The following is a 20,782-nucleotide window of genomic DNA, read 5'->3' as shown; positions in this document are numbered from 1 at the left end:
AACTGCGGCTCAAAGGAAGTTTGCGACCGAGTTCAAGCTGAAGACAGCCGGCCCAAGTGTGCCAACAAGGATGCTCAATCGCAAGTTTGAGGGAACAGGCAGTGTTAGTGATGACAGTGTTGCCAATGTCGGTCGTCCAAAAAAGCGTGAAAACGCCGAGAAGACACGCGCTGTGTCTCAAATCAGCCCCAGGAAATCGATGAGACGAACTGCAAAACAGTTGGGATTCAGCTGGGAGACACTGCAACAAATTGTTGTTGGAGACCTGCTTCTTGTCCCACACAAAATTCAAACCGATCAGCCATCAAGCCCCAGGGCCATGGAATAGCGGTTGTGTTTCACCATTACTCCTGCCCACAGAATTGATGAACAGGACTTGATGTGAATGTGGTTTGGTTTAGTGACGAAGCCCACTTTCGTGTCGATTGGTTCGACACTATGCAAAATTGGCGCACTTGGGTGGCTGAGAAATCTCTTCTCCCTCAACGGTTGACTGGTCGTGTGCCGTATCCAGTCACGGAATAATGGGTGCGATATTCCTTCCGATATGGCACGTGAAGGTTTCTCAAAGGTTTATCCAAAGTGACGCTGATTTCAACAATGTGTGGTTTACGCAAGACGGAGCTCGGCTCCATCTAAACGAAAGAGAGATGTCCTGGAGGACACTGCTTGTTCTGCGCGGATACAACGAGAACTGGAAGCTGGAATGAGATTTTCACTCTGCAGCGGAGTGTGCGCTGATATGAAACTTCCTGGCAGATTAAAACTGTGTGCCCGACCGAGACTCGAACTCGAGACCTTTGCCTTTCGCGGGCAAGTGCTCTACCAACTGAGCTACCGAAGCACGACTCACGCCCGGTACTCACAGCTTTAATTCTGCCAGTACCTCGTCTCCTACCTTCCAAACTTTACAGAAGCTCTCCTACGAACCTTGCAGAACTAGCACTCCTGAAAGAAAGGATAATTCGGAGACATGGCTTAGCCACAGCCTGGGGGATGTTTCCAGAATGAGATTTTCACTCTGCAGCGGAGTGTGCGCTGATACGAAACTTCCTGGCAGATTAAAACTGTGTGCCTGACCGAGACTCGAACTCGGGACCTTTGCCTTTCGCGGGCAAGTGCTCTACCAACTGAGCTACCGAAGCACGACTCACGCCCGGTACTCACAGCTTTAATTCTGCCAGTACTTCGTCTCCTACCTTCCAAACTTTACAGAAGCTCTCCTACGAACCTTGCAGAACTAGCACTCCTGAAAGAAAGGATAATTCGGAGACATGGCTTAGCCACAGCCTGGGGGATGTTTCCAGAATGAGATTTTCACTCTGCAGCGGAGTGTGCGCTGATACGAAACTTCCTGGCAGATTAAAACTGTGTGCCTGACCGAGACTCGAACTCGGGACCTTTGCCTTTCGCGGGCAAGTGCTCTACCAACTGAGCTATTGAAGCACGACTCACGCCCGGTACTCGCAGCTGTACTTCTGCCAGTACCTCGTCTCCTACCTTTAGAACTGGAAGCTGTTTGAAAAGAGCTGGAGGCTACTTGGCAACTGTCGACATGCATTCTGGATCTGGGGTACCCAAAGTCCACTGGAATGGGCTTCGATTACTTGACACATTCTCCGAATCTGAACAAATGCGACTCCTTTTTGTGGAGCTGTATTAAAGACAAGGTGTACAGCAATAACCTCAAAATCATTTCCGAGCTGAAAACAGCTATTCAGGACCTCATCGACAGCGTAGAGTTTCCGAAGCTTCAGGGGGTGATGCAGAATGTTGCTATTCGTCTGCGCCACGTCATCGTCAATGATGGCAGGCATATTGACCGTGTCATAACCTGAATCCGAGTATTCGTATTGACGTTTACATTCTGAATAAAGCGTGTGGACGCTGTTCCAGTACCTGACATCCTTCATCTATGGGAACAATAACAAAGCGCATATTTTCTGAAAGAAGAGCGTGACAGTGTCAGACAAAGGCGCTAATTTCAGGAGCAGAAAAAAGTGTCTGGCGACGCGCTAGACAGAAATAACGATCACAGCAGTATATAATCCGCAGCATCAAATGCAGCGAATGTTGCTTCATTCAGTGCATATACGTACCCTAGTCCTCTACAGTATCTTTGAGTATCATTGAAAGGTGGAAACGACGGAGGACAAAGGGTGGTATAAATGCAAGAGAGTGGGAAGGGTGGGGGGGATGCGCTGAGGCCTGGAGCAAAGTGCTTCATGTACTAGGGTTGTCTGCCTGAAGCTGAAGCGACTTCTGTAACACCTCTGTCTGAAACTGCCGCTGTTGCATTAGCTGCAGCTGCCGCATCCCTACCAATCATATTTAGCGCCCATGCTAAGGAGCAACTTCTTTTTTCTCGCTGTCAATGCTATATCCATGAGTATCCGGGTATCAGCGCATACGTCGAACTGCAGAACAGGAACTGGTGAAGTCTGCAGAAGGTAGCCACATCCACAGTGCAGAGACTTATCGCTGTAGACCAGTTGGTCTGAGACACAGCAGTTTTAGTTTCTGTTTCTCACTCATTAGCACGAGGAAACGATTTCTGCCTGTGTATTTTACTGTATAGACTAGTTCCTATATTCGTGTGAGGCAACTTTCTTCCGTAGCTTTTTCGCGTCAGCAGCGCAAACCCGTTTCTCCTCGTCTTAGTTCACAACGTATCAGTGCTTCAGAAGATGGTTTTTGTTAATCCCAAAAGCTTTTTTGTAAGCGGAGTATCAAGTGAAAAGTAACGGTTGATACATGCATTTTGAGTAGAGAGATCTATTTCTGATTTAAGAGCTAGCGGATCTTGCGATCTTAAGCTACAGCGAGAACTGTGCAGAGCAATTTTTAGTGTTTTTGTATCCTACTTAGTTACATTTTGCTTCGACTCCAATCTCTTTGTACTGCTTTAGTTATTTCTCTCAGCTAGTTTTGTCTTTTGAGATCTTATTCAGTTTCTTACGAAGTACGATATGGATAGGGACACTGTTTGTTATGAGCGGACACAAGGAAAACTTTTTGTATGTCCATCCTTTTGGCAGGAGGTCTCTGGGACGACGAATGTTTACTATTGTGACAAAATAAAACACTTACAGCCGTCCTTATGATTTTATTTTATTTTATTGCAACCGGTTTCAATGCTTCAGTGCGTCATCTTCAGGCTGTTGTCGATGCGGTACAGTTTGATATGATCCATACATATATATATATATATATATATATATATATATATATATATATATATATAAAAAACATCAGTTGCCAGCGTTACTGGATACGCAGCTAATGTGTGTGGTTGGAGTACTGCCACACTATCTGAGTATCCAGTAATGCTGGTAACTGATATGATATATATGGATCATATAAACCTGTACCACATCAATAACAGCCTGAAGATGACGCACTGAAGCGTTGAAACTGGTCGCAACAAAACAAAATAAAATCATAAGGACGGCTGTAGGTGTTTTATTTTGTCACAACAAGGAGAACTAGCTGCGGTCTAGAAACAGCTGGAGGCTACTTGGGATCGGTCTACATGCTTCAGGCTACTCCTCAAAGTACAGCTACTTCAGGGCACCTGTGGCGAGAATTTGTGATTCCTGTGTTACCGTTGAATTCCTCTGGTGACCTGGTTGTGACTGTGTCTACCAATTCTCAACATAATTCGCAATGGTGTGAACAGACACACTAGGCTGTCTGCTCCTGCACAATAGCATCAGATAGTCCATCAATAAATAAATTTTCTGTAAAAAAATTTTTGTATTTATTGTCTTCTAAGAATACAGACAGAAGTACCAGAGACCCTCTGGAGCTATGTCTCCAGCAGACTCGGTGCGATAACCAGGGGATCCGTATGGTTACACCAGCAGTTCCCAGCAGGTTCGTTGCAAAGTCGTTGGTTCTCGGATTCTAGATCTTGGCTGGTAACGAGAAGAGCTTTGCAGTCCTATCCTTTCTCAGGTTGCGCCACGAGATTGCTGCGGGCATGGTATCACTGTCCTGAAACGTTGGTTTTTCGGTAGTACTTCAGTTGAACAAGATGTGGCACTGTGTATTGTGATTCCAGTTCGCAGTAGTTGTAGAACATGGATTTAGCAGTCACTATCCTGGGATCAGAACATGAACGATGTGTTGGACGACTTGATATTTCTGCAGTATCTGCGTCAAAGGTTCGTGGAATCTCTGATAACATTTCCGGTTGTGATGCACTAAATTTTCGAACACAACCACTTTAAGAAATATTTGTATCTTATAGAGAATAGCATCAGTTTAATACACATTGTGGAATTTGTTTATCATTTATAGAAATTGAGGGTGGTGATACAATGATGTGCTTGCAGGGAATGTGTTCATTTAGGTGTTATGTCTTAGGTGTGTTTGATGCATCATTGCACTTGCAAGGAGCGCGAAGTCTTACATTTAGTGGAATTATATTTTGTTCGAATTTTCCTTCATGTCTTGTGTATATTATGATATGCATGCATTTTAATAAGCAATATAAGACATTTAGGTACTGCAGTATTTACGTTTTGGAGCTTCATTGTGCTTGCAAAGTGCGGGATGTCTCACAATAAATGGTAAGTAATTTTCTTTGTTTCTGAGATGTTGACTCTGAATTACTTTCGTAAATGTCACATCTCCCACTGTTACAGTCTCTGGTCGTCTGTCTTGCAAGTGTGTGTTTATAAATTGTCCATGTCATCCCACAGTTTGCGTCATATATCGTGCTAAAGCACCTTACTCCTTCCTTTCTTAATAAGACAAATGTGTTGTACATTTGTGTGAGCTAGTACTTAAATTAGTTGTTGGTGTGGTTGATTACAGGATTTATTTTCGTGAGGCATAGTTTCCCAAAATGCAGCTACACATATTGAATACACACTGCCCGTATTTAGTTACTGCTGCAACATATTACATTTTCTGAAGAATTTTGTATTATGTGACCTCGTAGGTACGGTAAAGTAATTCATTTCAGCCTGACAGTGTTTTTATTGTACTTAATCTCAGCTAAATCCTTGATAATAGACGTACACATCGCACGTTTTGCGTTCCTGGAGTATTTACATAGACTTTTGGATTATTGTGATATCATCGTACAAAGCATGTAGAGAGTGTTGAAACTATAGTTTTGATTCAGACTTTGTCATTTAGGATAATAGAATTAACTGAAAATTGACATCGTAGATTATATTTTTTCTATTTAATACCAAATTGCATGATATGGTGCTAGGGAACATTTAATTTGAGGATATACCGTCACTTGCATCAAGAGTTGCCCTATTTTGTTGCGTTCAGACTCTCAATTTGCTTGTTCGCGTGCTTAGCATAGAAGTTTAGTTAAAATGTCTGTTTACTCGTTTATAACCCTGAGCAGGTTAGTTTTGCAACATTGATCCCTTAGGATTATCTTATAAAATGTCAACTGTTATTGGACATGGAATAGTAGCATTGGAACACATGCTTTAGAATTTTGGGAATTAGTCTCTCAACTATTTCTTTATGTGGAAATTAACATTATGTCACATGCACCTACTTTACACTGCAGACGCATTTTTGGGCATATTTTATAATACTGTGGTTCTTGACAAGTGTCATTGATGTGGACAACGACTGGAAAGAATACTTACAACTTTTTTGCGTCTTAAACCAAGGATTGTACTTGGAAAGGAAACATTATCGTTTTTACCAACACAGATATTGTTTTCTACGGTACAACCATTTGTTGGCGATAGTATGAACTCATGGTACAACAGTCCAATACTCCACATTTTAAAAATTGTTAAGGCTTTTGTGCACACTTGTTGACAAACTGCCTATTGGCTTCTGTCTCGGATTTTTCGGCCGACGTTCATCTAATGACTTTAATGACGTTTCAACAGCACGAGTGGCTGGTGTTGTCAAAGATTCACCCTCCATTGCCGGTGGTGAACTGGAGCCGAGCTCGCGGCCGCAGCCTATATGTCCACATTTTGTACAGTGCAACCATCTTTTGGTGATAGTAATAAACTGAGATGCAAAGGTCGAACAAGGCTCGTTCTCTACAGTGCAGTCTTCTGCTAGTGACAGTAAGCATCTGGGATGTGAAAGAGTGCTTGATTTTATTTATTTTTCATAGCTGGTGAGATAGTATTTAAAGTGAAACTGATGTTCAGCAGGTAGAAATTCCTAATTTGTTCCATATATTTTATAAACAGCTGCTGGTTTTTAGTTATTTATAGAGAAACATCTACTCATTCCAACAAAAGATATGTAACTTCACTGTGACTGGGGAGGCAAATACATAAATGAGTTGTTGGAAGTCAGGAACGCAAACAAAATTAAGAAAATATTCGGTAATAATAAATGAAAGCACCAGTTTGCTTTTGTTCTACAATATTATTTTTATTGCTAACCGGTTTTCGGCTTACAAGGCCATCTTCAGATGTCTGAAGATGGCCTTGTAAGCCGAAAACCAGTTAGCAATAAAATTAATATTGTAGAACAAAAGCAAACTGATGCTTTTCATTTATTATTATAATGTTGTTCTACCAAGAACCGACGGAAGATTCTGTTAATATGTTAAAATTTTCGGTACTTTATGCAGTTCAAATATTTTATCATATTTGGTGCTTAAATTGGTATTATATTTTACATCATTCTTATGACTTAATTACATCACGTTACTCTACTGTATTGCACGCAGCTAAGCTCCTTTGCTGAGCAGGTGTGCAGCGGTGGGGGCAAAGGATTCAGTGCAGGGGGCACGGGGTGTGGTTCGCTCCCCCCTCCTCCTCCCTTTCCCCTATGTGTCCTTGGCATGAGGCCAGTGACCCACTACTCACAAGTAACAAGTGCTCTTGCGTTATGTAGTTCGAAGGTAACATTGTGGAGGCCTCGAATATTGGGTTCATCCACTAGCCATAAAACGTTCGAAATGCAGCGCCTGCTGTCCAAATGACCAGCAATGAGAACCAGACACGATGTGTACCCAGTGGAGCTCTTTTATCATCACAAAGTCTTAGAGGCTGCTGCGACAGCGACAAATGCAACCGGGTAACATCTGTTTCCTTAGAGTCTCCACCTACGCTCCTGTCGATTGTGTAAATGTACGCAGAAATGGGACTCGTTTGGAAAGATGGTGTGGGGCCACTCCTATGTTCACTGTTGTGGGCATTCCGCTGCTCCTCTCTGACATCACATGAAAGTCTCCATGCTGGCCGTCCATGATGTTCCACACGTCGTCCCACTATCTGTGTGGATCCTTGTTTCCATGCAAAATAGCCTAGTTCCTCACTCGATGTATGAGTGTGTTGTGCTCTCCCACGTGTGCAATCTGTAGTGTCGGCAGACTTGCCAACACTACGCACACTAATTGAAGGAGGCGGCCAAGATGCACGCGCTAACTCACGAAGGATGGAGTGAGGTCTGAAACAAGATACGTAATAAATGCTATAAAGAAAAGTACGTAGCTTCTTGAATACTTAACTTTTAATCCATCCTTTGTATACATCGTTCTTGATGAGACATCTGGATATTGTGACGATACAAGTGAGACTCTTTTGATACAAGCTATCTAAGGCTAATGGCGCCTTGCTACGTCGTAGACATGGACTTAACTGAAGGCTATTCTAACTGTCTCTCGGCAAATGAGAGAAAGGCTTCGTCAGTGTAGCCGCTAGCAAAGTCGTCGTACAACTGGGGCGAGTGCTAGTCAGTCTCTCGAGACCTGCCGTGTGGTGGCGCTCGGTCTGCGATCCTGACAGTGGCGACACGTGGATCCGACATGTACTAATGGACCGCGGCCGATTTAAGCTACCACCTAGCAAGTGTGGTGTCTGGCTGTGACACCACACAATCGACAGTATCACCTCAGCTGTAAGACAAAAAATGGTTCAAATGGCACTGAGCACTATGCGACATAACTTCTAAGGTCATCAGTCGCCTAGAATTTAGAACTAATTAAACCTAACTAACCTAAGGACATCACACATAACGATGCTTAAGGCAGGATTCGAACCTGCGACCGTAGTGGTCGCTCGGTTCTAGACTGTAGCGCCTAGAACCGCACCGCCACTCCGGCCGGCCGTTGCAAGACACATGGAGCCATTTAGTACCTGTGTGACATTGATCATTAACCCATTGACTCCAAACTACAGGATTGTCCTAGGCTTCAGATTCACATGAGCAGCAGTATCAAGGAAAATTAAATCACGGTTTTGACTCGCCCTGATGATGGTGCTGTGGAATTCTGATGTGCAAAGGGAGCCATTTCTCTTTCCCACACAAGACACAGTACCATCATTCCACGAACAAGCAACTGTCAAATACTATTTGAGAATTGTAAGCCTGCTGCGTAAACCTTCCTTATATACCGGATGTGGCCGGAATAATTCTTACCCTGTTTGTTATGCTGCACTGAAATGCTACCATGTCAACAGACAACAACGTAGTACACTTTATGCCAATTAGACTTTAGTTGCGTGCCGACTTCGTCGCGCTGCAATTTTGATGGCCGACAGTATTCACAGCAATAACAATGTAGTCATTAGACAGAAATTGGTTATGTAGTCAGGAAAGGTTGTTAAGAAAAAACCTTATTAAAATATTTTTTTGAAATGATTTTACTAAATAGAAGAAATGAAATTAAGTCGATAAGCATTTAATGCGGCTTTGAATGATTTCTGTATCGTACAGCAATTAAGCGCCGAATGAGATTTTAAAGTTTAGTGTTTTCCCTAGAAAACAGAAGTTTAACTACCAAAGAATTTTTTTTTCTTTTACTGAACCTCACTTTCGTCCCTTTGACACCCCATTTGTCCATTTCACACGTTTCGTCTACATAAGAACATTCCCAAAAATATTACCACTCAAGTCCATAATTACCTTTACGTAAAAAAACTAATTGCTTTAAGGATTTAACAATTTTCTTACAAAACTAGACCTAGCCCTGATCAATTTGATACCCCAATTATGAAATTTAAAATCTCCGTTTGGCTAAGAAAATTAGGACAAATCCTTTGCTTGATTTCTAGGGAGTTGGTTTTTGCTCCTGTCAGACATTTGCCCAAAAAGATAGGCGGATCACATTCGAGGTAAGGAAGACGGTAGAATCCCTAAAGGTTCTCTGTAATCTATTCCCAGAGGAAAACGAAATATTAGCCAACCTTCTAAAAGATGTCGTGAACGATTATGAGGCGCAAATAGGGAAATAGATATAAATTCGAATCTCGAACAGCTGCCAACATGAGTAATTGGAAAGCCAAACCCCTTCGGTGTAGCGAAGCAGGCGAGTGTTAAGGCCCGTCCACAGGCAAGGATCTGTTTGCGAAAATGTCTGCGCACATCACATCTGCGCTTACAGATCGTTGCGTGTGGACAGGCGATTTGCACCGACATGAGTTGTGTGCAAACCTAGAAGTTGGAGTTGGGGGTTTGAGCGAATCGTCTCAAATCTGTGGGTTCAAACCACATCTGCGCAGACAAGTTGGAGCGTGTGGACTGGAGATCGCCGCAAATCTGGCGCGAAACAGCTGCTTGTTCAGTCTATTGTTTGTCTTTGTGCGGAAGGAGCATTAAAATGGCTGACGCTCGTCAGTGTTCTAGACAGTTTATCAGTGAATTCATTGAACTTTATAGAAATTACCCTTGTTTGTGGAAGATTAAAAGTAAAGAGTACAGTGACAGGAACAAAAAGACAGCTGCATACAATGCATTAATAGAAAAATTACGAGAAGTTGACGCACCGGCGAAGTGAGAAACGGTAATTAAAAAAATCGTTGTGGACTGTTTACTGTAAATAATTATCAAAAGTTCAAAAATCTGGAAGGTCTGGTGTTGGAGTGGATGAAATACACGAGCCAAGTTTGTGGTATTTCACAGCAAAAATATTGTGCTTCTTCATCAGCAAAAATATTATTCGTAACTTGACAGAATTAATGTACTTGTCTTGACTTCATGAACTCATCCTTCAGGACAGCGTAAATAGCTTCACTTTTGTTGGGTATAAATTCACTCAATGCATGTTTAGAAATTGCAGTTGAAAATTTAAAGTCCTTATAGCTGCTTCCTGTTGCCAGGAATCTTAATGTCACCATCAGTCGTTCATGGAGAGAAATTTCTCTTCTCATTCAAGTATTATTTCGTATAATATGAGAGGTTACGAGCGTTAAGAGACAATTATAAGTTTCGACATCCATCTGTAAATAATTACGCCAGTCGATAGGGTGGCCGTGCAACTCTCGCAGTAAATGTACGTGCGAAAAATGCTTTCGCTTTAGCAGCCACTATGTATACCATTTTGACCGCTCTCTCTTTTTCTGCGTTTTGTCGGAATGTTTTTTGCAACACAAGTTGCAAACACAGACCACAACAGAATTTCTTCAATTCCTAAATTTCAAAATAAATTAATTAAACTTCTGATGTTTTCGGCGAGCGTAGTCGCTTGCCACTGATATTTCTTTTCTACACCGACAGATGGCAGGCGAATAGTAGATTGGAGTTTGTGCCGTGTGAACACAACACATTTGCAGCGATCTTTTGCTTGTACAGACATCTGCGCCGATATCTGCGCAGACAGATCGTTGCGTGTGGACCGGCCTTTACTGTCCACTTTGTGTACCAGTTAGGTTCTTCTCTGAAAATGCTGACGAAATCAATCATTAAGGACCGATCGCTCGACGAAAGAACCTCACCTAAACACCGGAACGTTGCAAGTAGAAGACCAATATACAACAAAGAAAGAAAAGTATTTAGCTGAATTGAAGACCCATTTCGCTGACTTGATTTCTCAAACCCTACTGTGTTCCAGCCTTATGAAATATCAAGAAGAAATTAGTCTACTGACACAAAGTGATCACTTAAACTGAATATATCGTTATTATGAAACCCAACTCACCCTTTGTTCAACCGAAGTAATGAGTACCATCAACAGGAGGTTTCACGTAGATTCCAGATTTATGAACTTTCAGAATGTTTGCGATATCTTTCCTCACAAGCGACTTCTACTCAATTTGCTTGACTATAATCAGACTGCGTGCATATGGAGATTCCAGGTTTTTGACAGCGTGACATCTACTCAAATAGCGTGCCTACCGAGTATAGTTTCAGTTTTGCGACTGGAATCAAGATTTCTCATCAGGAAGACTACAGCTCGTAGTTACTGAGAGTTATCGAATAATACAGAAGTGATACCTGGCGCTCACCAAACTAAATGCCGTAAGCACTGCCCTATTATTAATCTACATAAACGATTTAGGAGACAGTCTCAGCAGCCGTAATATACTTTACAGATGACGATGTCATGTCGCGTCAAGTAAAGTCATCGGAAAACCAAACCTAATTGCAAACTGAGTCAGATAATTTTGTTAAAGGAACATTAATCCGTAGTGACATGTATTGTTATCCTTTATGTGCGGTGATATTGGCCAATTTCGACTTATTCATCAGCTGTATTTCATACGCCCGAAGGGTCCACGTGTTCATTCATTTGTGGATTAATACGTCTGCATTGCAGTCTGAGATCAAAAACATCATAGTAGAAGCAAATAGCCACTTCTTCTTACGTGTAAGCCCAAAGACTTCCACACTCGCGATTCTTTCATAAAATGCTTGGAGGCTGTGAACCCACATATGAAGAAAAGATGTAGACAATGTGTGATGCGAAAAGTGGAAGTTGTCTGCAGACAATAAAAGGTGAGAGATACTCCACGCTATTAATAAAAAAATTCTGTTAAATTTCGGTTGCACAATAAGTCACACAAATTAAAAGAATTTCCAGTAAGTTAAATACCTAGATTAGCATTACAAATAGCATAAACTGGAACCACGATGCAGATAATGTTGTGGGAAAGGCTAACCAAAGACTCTATTAACAGAGCACTCAGAAGACGCAAAATGTGTACTGAAGTGACTGGTTTCAGTCACTAGTCCGTCCTCTTCTTGATTGTTTCTACGCTGTATGGAAACCTTAGTACATAGGATTAGCGGTTGGACGTCGAAGAAGTTTTGAAATCAAGAAATATGAGAGAACGTTACAGATATGATAAGCGAGTATGACTGACAATCGTAAGATTAAAGATGATTTTTTGTTGCTGCGACATCTTGCCTATAACCTTCTTTCTCCTCTGCATACCAACATATTGTGTTAATCCCCATATACAAAGAGAGATATATCCATCGTAATTAAAAAAGAGAAATCACAGCTCACACGTATATACATGGGTGTTTGTTATTACCATGTGCTATTCGAGAGTGGAAGGCTCCAGAAATAGTGAGCAAGTGGTTCTGCCCTCTTCTCAAACACTGAAACCTCTGATCTAATCACAGATTAGATCTTAACTCCTGATCTTAACTCCTGCTCTTAATCACGGGTGTTAGCCCCCTCTGTGTTACTAGTTTATGGAGGGTCGGCCTTTAAGGCGTCCCTCACACACTTGTTGTTGTTGTGGTCTTCAGTCCAGAGACTGGTTTAATGCAGCTCTCCGTGCTACTCTCTGCTGTGCAAGCTTCTTCATCTCCCAGTACCAACTGCAACTTACAACCTTCTGAATCTGCTGTGTGTATTCATCTCTTGGCCTCCCTCTACGATTTCTACGATCCACACTGCCTTCCAGTACTAAACCGGTGAACCATTAATGCCTCAGAACATGTCATACCAACCGATTCCTTCTTCTCGTCAAGTTCAGCAACAAATTTCTCTTCTCCTTAGTTCTATTCAGTACCTCCTCATTAGTTACGTGATCTGCCCATCTAATCTTTAGCATTCTTCTGTAGCACCATATTTCGAAAGCTTCTATTCTTATCTAAACTATTTATCGTCAATGTTTCATTTCCATACATGGCTACACTCCATACCAATACTTTGAGGAAAGACCCTGACACTTAAATTTTTAATCGATGTTAACAAATTTCTCTTCTTCAGAAACGCTTTCCTTGCCATTGCCATTCTACATTTTAAATCCTCTCTACTTCGACCATCATCAGTTATTTTGTTTCCCAAATAGCAAAACACATTTACTACTTTAAGCCTCTCATTTCCTACTCTAATTCCCGCAGCATCACCCAATTTAATTCGACTACATTCCATTATACTCGTTTTGCTTTTATTGATGTTCATCTTATATCCTCCTTTCAAGAGACTGTCCATTCCGTTCAACTGCTCTTCCAGGTCCTTTGCTGTCTATGACAGAAGTACGTCATCGGCGAACCTCAAACTTTTTATTTCTTCTCCATGGATCTTAATTCCCACTTCGAATTTTTCTTTTGTTTCCTTTACTGCTTGCTCAATATACAGATTGAATAACATCGGGGATAGGCTACAACCCTGTCTTACTCCCCTCCCAACCACTGCTTCCCTTTCGTGCCCCTCGACTCTTATATCTGCCATCCACTTACACGGCGCATTCCGTCGCAATACACGCTTCCTGTTGCGTGTCTCTAGTAGCAGCTGTAAATTATTCCTTGTCGTTCCTCGGCTGCTTTTACGGGCGCTGTGGCCTCTGCGAATTGCCGATTAGTGTCAGCTCTGAAAAGTGGCGGCACGGTCTCCAGACATGTCTGTCCTCAGTACTACGTAACTTCTCATGAATCTCGCGGGAGGAGGGGTGGAGGAGAGTGCTATTTGCTTTTACTTTCGCTTCTGTACCTCGTTCGTCTGACTGCCAGGTCTATAAACCTACAGTATTACTTAATCCTGCTACAGGATCGATTCGGATAATTTTTCGCACACTTCTACTAAAGGCAACCTACGTGAGCTAACAGCACTCGATAGGAATGCAGGCTGTCTCGGCGGGACAGGAACCCGACTATTCACCTGAAGATGAATGTTAAGAAGGTCATGCGACAACACGATGCCACAACATTGTTTGCCCGAGAATATTTCATCAGTGCAATCGACAGTTCACTATTTACAGTAAACAGGTGTTTCATTCGCCACGTCACTTCGTTGTCATCATTCTCGTATTACTTACAGGAATTGTGCATCTGCTTGTTCTTTCTTCATAGCATCTTTCCTTGAGATTCCCTACCCTCTCCCTCCAATAACGGCTATTTTAACGATTTTGTTGCGTGATCTATAACCTCTCATTCTGTTCACTTGGATTTTCCAGTTACTGCGCTATTCTCTTATTTCCACACTAGAAGGTGAATACAATCACTGGGAAAGGAAATTAATAATCGGTTAGATAACGACCAGTTTGGCTTTAGGAAAGATAACGGCGCCAGAGAGGCATTTATAGCGTTCAACTTGTCACTGGTAACAAGACTTGCGAAAAATGCGTTCGGAAATGTGAGGGCAAGACAGATAATATATGAGGGCTATTCGTTCGCTCGCGAGATCGCAAGCAGAGTGAAAGTCAAAATTTATTTGTACTTCCAATAGTTAGCTACACCACCCAGGTACTTATCTACATTTAGTGTTGGTCCAACTTCCCAATACCCTCGCCTCAGAAGGTAGCCACCTGAGGTTTCCGCCACTTCTTTATGCCAGCAAGCAGCTCGTTGCGAAAAAAGTCTTGTCAGCCAGCAGTTCCTGTGAGCTGAGATGAAAATCAGAGACCCAAGTCCACGCTCTACAATGGGTGATTAAACATTTTTCACGCTGTAGGAGCAGCTTTATTGCCCCTGTAGTGTGCCGCCGAGAGAAGGAAATGTGTGACAGTTACGTAATGTGGGGTTGCATGAAATCAGGCGAAATCTCTCAGCAGGCCCTCGTACTGCGCAGGGAACACAGTTTCCCAGGCTCTTTATGTGCTCGCTGTGAGCTTAAAATTGAAAACAGCGACGCCACGCAATCGATACACGTACTAGAGACACTCCGCAAAATGTCTGTGCAAAGCTGCATCGGATATTCACTGTAGTTTCCATTTCGCAATCGATCGAACAATAAGCAAACAGCCCTCGAACAGTATCTGCACACTCGTCTGCAATGCACAATCGAACACTAAGTGTCACAACAAGCGGAGCTGCCAGTACAAACGGAGGCGAGGTGTATTGTCATCAAAGGAGCAGTAACATCAAAGGAGAGTTCAGTGATTTTTGAACGACAAGCCATTTCATATACCATTGGTAATAAATCCATCGGCGACATTCGAACTTTTGTAAAGCTGACTAAAACTGCTATTAATCATATGATTCCGAAGTTAAACGCAAAAAAAAAGCAACGTCAGCTACATCAAGGTCACACAGATCTCAAGCGCTGATGGATAAGGACTGTCGAGTACAGTAGAGGGTGGCTGTAAGAAATCGTATGAAATCAGCGGAAGCAATCACTCTACCATCGGTACAGATAGCACACTGGCTGTGCATAGGAATGAAAAGAATAGCATTCAAGAGCTTGTTATAAAATAAACTTCTTCACATCTATGATCACAAATACTGTAGGTCCTCAGACTAGTGATATAGATCAGCAATGACCATCTTCAGATCTATTTTATAAAAAAACATCTGTGGTGTCACCGCTAGACACCACACTTGCTAGGTGGTAACTTAAATCGGCCGCGGTCCTGTAGTACATGTCGGACCCGCGTGTCACCACTGTGGGATCGCAAACCTAGCGCCATCACAAGGCAGGTCTCGAGAGACTGAGGAGACCTCGTCCCCAGTTGTACGGACAACATAGCTAGCGATTGGACGTGCTAAGCCTTGCTCTCAATTGCCGAGAGATAGACAGTAGAATAGCCCTCTGCTAAGTTAAATGGCGACCACCTAGCAAGGCGCCATTTGTATCAGTGCCAATAGCTTACGAGTATGCAGGAGAGATGTATTCCAACAAGAGAATAAAGTTAAGTATTAAAAAGGCTACGTATTTTTCTTTAGTGCATTTATAAGTCTCATGTTCCAGACTTCACGCCCGTCTGCGTTAGCCTTGCGTGCCCTATCGGCTACAGCATTGTGTCTGGGCTGTATGGTCTAGACACAACAACGTCAAATTCTAAACACATAATAAGTGATAGTATCGTCACACATACATAAAACATGGTATATACGAGGGCAGTTCAATAAGTAATGCAACACATTTTTTTTTTCTCGGCCAATTTTGGTTGAAAAACCGGAAATTTCTTGTGGAATATTTTCAAACATTCCCGCTTCGTCTCGTATAGTTTCATTGACTTCCAACTGGTGGCAGTGCTGTACGGAGCTGTTAAAATGGCGTCTGTAACGGATGTGCGTTGCAAACAACGGGCAGTGATCGAGTTTCTTTTGGCGGAAAACCAGGGCATCTCAGATATTCATAGGCGCTTGCAGAATGTCTACGGTGATCTGGCAGTGGACAAAAGCACGGTGAGTCGTTGGGCAAAGCGTGTGTCATCATCGCCGCAAGGTCAAGCAAGACTGTCTGATCTTCCGCATGCACAGCTGTGACTCCTGCAATGGTCGGAGCGTGCGAACACACTCGTTCGAGATGATCGACGGATCACCATCAAACAACTCAGTGCTCAACTTGACATCTCTGTTGGTAGTGCTATCACAATTGTTCACCAGTTGGGATATTCAAAGGTTTGTTCCCGCTGGGTCCCTCGTTGTCTAACCGAACACCATAAAGAGCAAAGGAGAACCATCTGTGCGGAATTGCTTGCTCGTCATGTGGCTGAGGGTGACAATTTCTTGTCAAAGATTGTTACAGGCGATGAAACATGGGTTCATCACTTCGAACCTAAAACAAAACGGCAATCAATGGAGTGGCGCCACACCCACTCCCTTACCAAGAAAAAGTTTAAAGCCATACCCTCAGCCGGTAAAGTCATGGTTATAGACTTCTGGGACGCTGAAGGGGTTATTCTGTTCGATGTCCTTCCCCATGGTCAAACGATCAACTCTGAAGTGTATTGTGCTACTCTTCAGAAATTGAAGAAACGACTTCAGCGTGTTCGTAGGCACAAAAATCTGAACGAACTTCTCCTTCTTCATGACAACGCAAGACCTCACACAAGTCTTCGCACCCGAGAGGAGCTCACAAAACTTCAGTGGACTGTTCTTCCTCATGCACCCTACAGCCCCGATCTCGCACCGTCGGATTTCCATATGTTTGGCCCAATGAACGACGCAATCCGTGGGACGCACTACGCGGATGATGAAGAAGTTATTGATGCAGTACGACGTTGGCTCCGACATCGACCAGTGGAATGGTACCGTGCAGGCATACAGGCCCTCATTTCAAGGTGGCGTAAGGCCGTAGCATTGAATGGAGATTACGTTGAACAATAGTGTTGTGTAGCTAAAAGATTGGGGAATAACCTGGTGTATTTCAATGCTGAATAAAACAACCCCTGTTTCAGAAAAAAAAATGTGTTGCATTACTTATTGAACTGCCCTCGTACTAGCCATCTTGTTTACAGTGCTACTGCTCATATACCCTAATTCGTAGACTGAAGCGCCAAAGAAATGTGTATTCAAATACAGACATACGCAAACAGCTAGAATACGCCGCTGCTGTCGGTAACGCCTACATAACACAACTGGTGTCCAGTGCAATTGATTGATCGGTTACTGTTGCTACCACGTCACGTTATCAAGACTTAACTGAGTTTGAACGGTGTGATATAGTCGGCGCACGAGCGATCGGCACAGCATCTCCGAGGTACCGATGGAGTGGGGATTTTCCCTTACCACCATTTCACGAGTGTACTGTGAATATCAAGAACCCAGAAAACATCAAACCTCCCACATCGCCGTGGCCGGAAAAAAAATACTGCAAGAACGGGACTAACGACGACTGAAGAGAATCGTTCAACGTTACAGAATGCCAAACTACCGTAAATTGCTACATATATCAATGCTGGACCATCAACAAGTGTCAGCGTGTGAACCAGTCAGCGAAACATCAATGATATAGGCTTTTGGAGTGGACGGTCCACTCTTGCACCTTTGATGACTGCACGTCACCAAGCTTTATGCCTCGCTTGGCCCTTCAGCCCGGCATGGTACCGTTGATAAGCGAAAACATGTTGCCTGGTCGGGTGAGTCAGGTCTCAAATTGTATCGAGCTGATGGACGTGTACAGATATGGAGGCAACCTCATGAATCCATGGACCCTGCAGGTCACCAGGGGACTGTTGAAGCTGGTGGAGGCTCTGTCATGGTATGAGGCGTGTGCAGTTGGAGTAAATGGGCTACCTGATACGACTCTGACAGGTGGCACGTACGTAAGCATCCTGCCTGACCACCTGCATCCATTCATGTCCATTGGCCATTCCGACGGACTAGGGCGATTTCCATCAGGACAATACGACACACCACATACCCAGAATTACTACAGAGGTGCTCCAAGGACACCCTTCTGAGTGTCAACTCCGCAGGCATAAATTTTATTGAGTATATATGGGATGCCTTGCAACGTGCTGTTCAGAAGAGATCTCCAGCCTCCAGTACTCTTCTGGATTTATGGACAGCACTGCAGGACTCATGGTGTCAGTTCCCTCCAGCACTACTTCAGACATTAGTCGAGTCTATGACACGTTGTGTTGCGGAACTTCTGCGTGTTGGGTCCTAAGCGACATTGGACAAGTGTGCCAGGTTCTTTGGCTCTTCATTCTGTATGTGTGACGATGCTGGCGCTGATTCTGTGTTTAGAATCTGACGATGCCACTCTGGCTCTAGTATATTACGATATGGTTTTTGTAAAACACAAATGAAGATGGTCATTGCTGACCTAAACCAGGTGTCTGAGGACCTACAGTATTTGTGACCTCCTACGTGAAATAAAGAAATTTATTCTACCTTTTCTGATCATCGTTGCAACCGCGACCATGTCGCAGCTTGTGAAGCTTGTTATAACACACACATTTCTGCAGTCAGTGCTGAGCAAGGCTGGAAGTGATCTAAAGTGCGATGCCAATCGGCTGTGATTAAGTATAAACGACCGATTTTGCGTAATTAAGCACGTTATACCCTGTGCGAATCCGATGGAAGAGTTTAGGTTTCGTGATTACCTGGAGACCTTTACATAATGTTACAGGAGGTTCGTCATTCATCTGCGCTCTCATTATTACGGTCAACAAAACACTGAATCCGGAAGGATATAAATGCGTTTTCCAACATCGCGTACTGCTTACAGCAGAGAAACACTTTGTAGGCAATAATTTTTGTGTTACAATGACAATACACCCTGTAAGGAAACAGCATCTGTCAGCGACTGGTTTGTGGATAACACCTTTATTTAAGTTAAATGGTTTGCCCGTAGTCCCTCCCTACCTGAACCCAATCGAAAACCTTTGGGAAGCGTTAAGCACCGACTTCGCTCCAGACCTTTGCGTCCAACATTACTTTCTCGGGTTTCGGTTCTTGAGGAAGAATGGGCTGCCTTTTCTCCACAGACATTCATACACCTCTTGGGAAGTGTATGCAGAAGAGTTCAACCCTTCACAAAGGCGAAAGGTGGTTACACCCCTGGTCAATGACAGCGAATTGGTGTAAGGATATATTTAATCACATCGGGCATGTGAAGAAACTGTCTAATTCATAATACAATGACATACAGGGATCAGAAAGCGTACAGGACAGGGGTGTAACATTTCACCCCCGTTGTTCAATCTGCACACTGCAGAAAAAATGGCCGAAACTTAAGAAACGTACAAGAGTGGGGTTAAAATTCGGGGTAAAATGGTATCAATGACAAGATTTACAAATGACATTGCTTCTATCTGTATGGGCGAGTAACAATTGCAGAGTCTGTTGAACGAAATCAAGAACGTAATGATTAACAGCGAACTGGACTAAGCCCATGTAATATGGAGTAGCACAAATAAGATTAGCAAAAAAGTTAACATCGGAATTAGGGACCACGAAACAGAGGAAGAGAAGGACTTACGCTACATTGGGAACTGGAGAGTGTCCTTTTAAGTAAAAAGTTTAGTTTTGGCTACATAAGAGAAGAGTGCCATTAAATTGCGTGTTCTCTCTTGCTATGTACACCTCACTGTTTACTTCACTTTTAATGCCAGTGTCTCTCGATTCCCAAAGATATGTGCAAAGAAGTCTCTCCGAGGTTGTGACGTATGTAGACGACGAGTGAAATTGCAATCGCTGCGTCCATTGATTTTGACAAGATGTCGTGGCGTCCTTGATTTTGAGTGAACATACAATGATATAATTAATTACGCTCTTGTGAGGCAAAATGGCTAGAATCAAACTGCTTACCTGAAAAGTACACATATCAAACCATCTATACTCCCAAAATTCCTTGGAGAATTTCAGCAAGTTTAATCACTTGCAATGACAAGGTCTTTTTTCTGCACTGTTGTACACATTGTTACGTTGTTCAATAACTGTTGGTACCTCAGTGGTTCACACTCTCATTTTCATTCAGTTTTCTCACTCTCTTGCCACTTTTGTTCAACTGTATCTTCCTCTGATTTTAAACAGATATTGTTCTCTCTCGGCGTAGCAAGCACACAACGGAAAATATACGTGTACAACACATTCGTACAACACTTAGGTTTTTTTTCATATAATTTTTTAGAAAAAGGGTAAATATACACACTAGGAATAATTTCGTCACATATCCTTTCCTCTGACATTACTACGGTGTTAACTTTTCCGTTTCACAATTGCATCCCCGTCCATTCCGTTGTTTCCACAGGTAATTCCTGTGATATTACTATTTTCTATGCGTGTAGAATTCTAAAAGATGCGACACAGTTAATAGGAATACGCCAAGGGTTGAAAGTCATTTCGAATAAAATGAGGTGAAGACTTCTATTGTTGACTAAGATGTAGCGTATAAGATGAAAATTCTGCCTTTTTTTCCCCATTATCCTTTTTAATGTTTCAGAGGTAGCTCGTGTCAGATTTTCTGATGAAAGATGACGTT

This window comes from Schistocerca nitens, chromosome 10 (genome assembly GCF_023898315.1).
Source record: "Schistocerca nitens isolate TAMUIC-IGC-003100 chromosome 10, iqSchNite1.1, whole genome shotgun sequence".
NCBI classification, from domain to species: domain Eukaryota; kingdom Metazoa; phylum Arthropoda; class Insecta; order Orthoptera; family Acrididae; genus Schistocerca; species Schistocerca nitens.
The sequence above is the reverse complement of the archived record's forward strand: the minus strand, read 5'-3'. Positions refer to the sequence as shown.